Source organism: Arachis ipaensis, chromosome B9 (assembly GCF_059453495.1).
Source record: "Arachis ipaensis isolate K30076 ecotype BB chromosome B9, ASM5945349v1, whole genome shotgun sequence".
In the NCBI taxonomy this organism is placed as follows: domain Eukaryota; kingdom Viridiplantae; phylum Streptophyta; class Magnoliopsida; order Fabales; family Fabaceae; genus Arachis; species Arachis ipaensis.
The window spans coordinates 142,724,763-142,727,910 of record NC_142444.1 but is presented as its reverse complement, the minus strand read 5'-3'; the positions used below and the strand labels follow the sequence as shown (position 1 = coordinate 142,727,910).

General features: G+C 45.2%; 1 non-coding gene across 1 annotated transcript; it reads left to right on the top strand.

Annotated features, from left to right (window-relative positions):
- Positions 1-3,042: 3,042 nt before the first annotated feature.
- LOC148546621 (small nucleolar RNA R71) lies at positions 3,043-3,148 on the top strand. The gene has a single exon (XR_015901576.1). It is a non-coding gene; the product is annotated as a small nucleolar RNA R71 (small nucleolar RNA).

Below are 3,148 nucleotides of genomic sequence, written 5' to 3'. Positions count from 1 at the left end.
AAAATTGAAGGTTGAGAAAACAAGAATTGGGGAAGAAACAATGGCACTCCTTATAGCCATTGCGAGCTTGTGACGGTTGGATTTCGCCGGAAAAGCACCAGAGGAGAAAAAAACTCACCGATGGTGAAGAGAGAAAAGAGAAAGAAAGGAAAGAATAAAAGAATGAAAGGGTGAGGAGAGAGAGAGACGGTGGCAGAGTCGCCTGAGAGGCTGGGCAGAGGTAAAGAGCAGCAGCAGTGAAGAGAAGAAGAAAAGAAGGGAGCTGCTGCTCAACAGGGGAGCGTGCCCTATTATTGCCCAAAACGAGTCGTGTGCGTACGCACAGAAGGCAGAAATCAGAGGGGTGCGAACGCACACAGCGTGCGATCACTGTAAATAGAGAGTGTGTATTGGAGTGTGCGGATGCACAGTTGTGAGCGCGCGCACAGGGGTGGCTAGAAAGAGGGGTGTGTGCGCACGCACAAGACGCGAAAAAGATAAGGGGATGCGAGCGCACAAAGCGTGCGATCGCTCCCACCAGAGGGGTTGCATTAAAGCGTGTGGACGCACAGGGGTGGCTAGAAAGAGGGGTGTTCACGTGCACAACTCATGCCAACGCTCCCACCAGAGGGGTTGTCAATTGGTGTGCGGATGCACACGTCTGTGCGGCCGCACAGATAGCGCAAAAAGGGAAATGCGTGCGTACGCACAGACTGTGCTGGCGTTGCGACCAGAGGGCACTGCAAGGGGTGTGCGGACGCACAAGCTCGTGCGCACGCACAGATGGTGAAAAACGTAGTTGTGTGCGCACGCACAGCAGGGTGCGTACGCACAGATGTCCTGTTTCATAAAAATTTTTCTTTTCAAAACTAAGGTACCAACCTTTAGTACATCAACATATCAACCCCAAATCATACAAACATTCACAAATTCATGATCCACAAGCAATTCAACTTATTTAACTAAAAAAAAACATCAAACCAAACCTAAGCTAATCATCATATCACAAGAAAGCAACTAATTCAAAAAGTTTTAAACAAAGGATAAAGTTGGAACAATGTTACTATGGTGGGGTATCTCCCACCAAGAACTTTGGTTTAAAGTCCTAAGTTGGACTTTGCATGGCTTCATTGATCAATTTGAGACCTCTCCAAGGAGAAAAATCTCCAACTCTTTGGCATTCTTGGGTTGAGTGTGATCCATTGAATTAGACTTCTTGGCAACATTCTCTTCTTCTTGTTCTTTTCCAACCTCAATCACTTGATCTTCAATTATATCGCACCCAAAGATAGAGTAGGCTTCGAGAATGGGTTTCTTGGATTCCTCCAAAGTGAACTTTACTACCTTGCCATCGGCCTCAAAAGAATAGACTCCTGAATGTGCATCCAGCCTGAACCGGGATGCCTTCAAAAACGGCCTTCCAAGTAGAATGGATGATGGCTTGTCTGAGTCAATGGGAGTGGTCTCCAAGATGTGAAAATCTACCGGGAAGAGTAAACCTTGGATGTTAACTAGGACATTTTCCGCAATCCCCACAACTGATACAATGCTTTTATCTGCCAATACAAATCTTTCCCCTGGCCTCTTTAGGGGTGACAAGTTCAATCTCTCATAAATGGGGAGTGGCATAATGCTTACGCACGCCCCCAAGTCGCACATACAATCCATGAACTTTATCCCACCAATCAAACAAGTAACCAAATATGGACCGGGATCATTGCATTTTTCAGGAATTAGAGAAGAGATAGAATTATCTACCGGCCTTTTGTTGAATTCGCCAATCTTGACCTTATGTGTGCAAACATCTTTGAGGAACTTGGCATACTTGGGCACTTGTTGAATGGCTTGAAAGAGAGGGACGGTGACTTCAACATTCTAAAAAATTTCCACCATGTTGGGGTCAAGTTCTTCTTGCTTCTTAGCCTTCTTAGCCAAAGTTGGAAATGGAATTGGCATAGGCTCTTCAAGCAGATTCTTCCTCTTTGGATCCTTGGCCTTGAGTGGTTCCTCCTCACCTTTTGCAACATTTTTCTCCTCATCCTTCATCACTTCCACATCATCTCCCACCTCTTCATTATGGGTTTCCTCACTCAAACTTGTAGGCACAACACCAATTTCATCCAACTTGATGCCACTCCTAAGGGTGATAGCATTGATGCTTCCCTTTGGATTTGGTTGGGGTTGAGAAGGTAAACCACTAGAAGTTGAGGCTTGTTGGGCATTTTGTGTAGTCATAGGAGAAAGAGTCAAACGGGAGAGAGCTTCGGCAATAGTAGCCATATATGTTTCTTGTTTCTTGTGAAACTCCCGTTGCTCTTGCATAAAGATTTGAAGTGTGGCATTCATGTAAAGTTGATTAGGAGGAGGGGCTTGATTGCCTTGAGGAGGGTTAGATCTACTATTTGGATGTTGATACCTCCCTTGAGGTTGAGATTGTGGTGGTTGTTGGTATGATTGTTGGTAGGGTTGTTAGTATTGTGGTTGACCTTGGGTGGCTTGATGATAGTAGGCTTGCACGTTTGGGTATGGTTGAGCTTGAAGGGCTTCGTTCCACCTTTGGTTAGAATTATCCCTCCATCCTTGGTTTTGATTTCCTCCATGTTGAGGAGTTCCTTGATTATAGTTGGACCTTTGTGGGTATGGATTGGCTACCGCTAATGTAGTGTCCTCTTGGAGTTGAGGGAACTCATCAGTGTAATGGTTATTACAAGCACAAATACCGCACGATATTGGTGGTCCTTCGATTCTTGGAGGTTGAGGTGGAGGAGATAGCAAAGCTTGGAGAATTTGTTATCCTTGGGTGATTTGTCTCAACAAAATTGTCATCTCACCAAGGGTCTTAGTCAAAATGGCATCTCCGGAAGGAGAAACTTCACTTAAAGCTTTTGGTTGTGGATTTCTTGCCCTTGAGTGTTGAGTGGAGTCCGCCAAGTCCGCTATGATTTCCCAAGCTTCCACGGCGGTCTTGTTTTTGGTGAGGGATCCTCCACTAGAGGCATCTAGAAGAAGCTTATCTTGGGGGTTCATCCCTTGACAAAAATAACTAATAAGCACCAACTCTCAATACAATGGTGGGGGCAAGCTTCCAACAACTTCTTGAATCTCTCCCAGTACTCATAAAGAGTCTCCCCATCTCTTTACATAATGCAAGAGATTTCCTTTCGCAGCT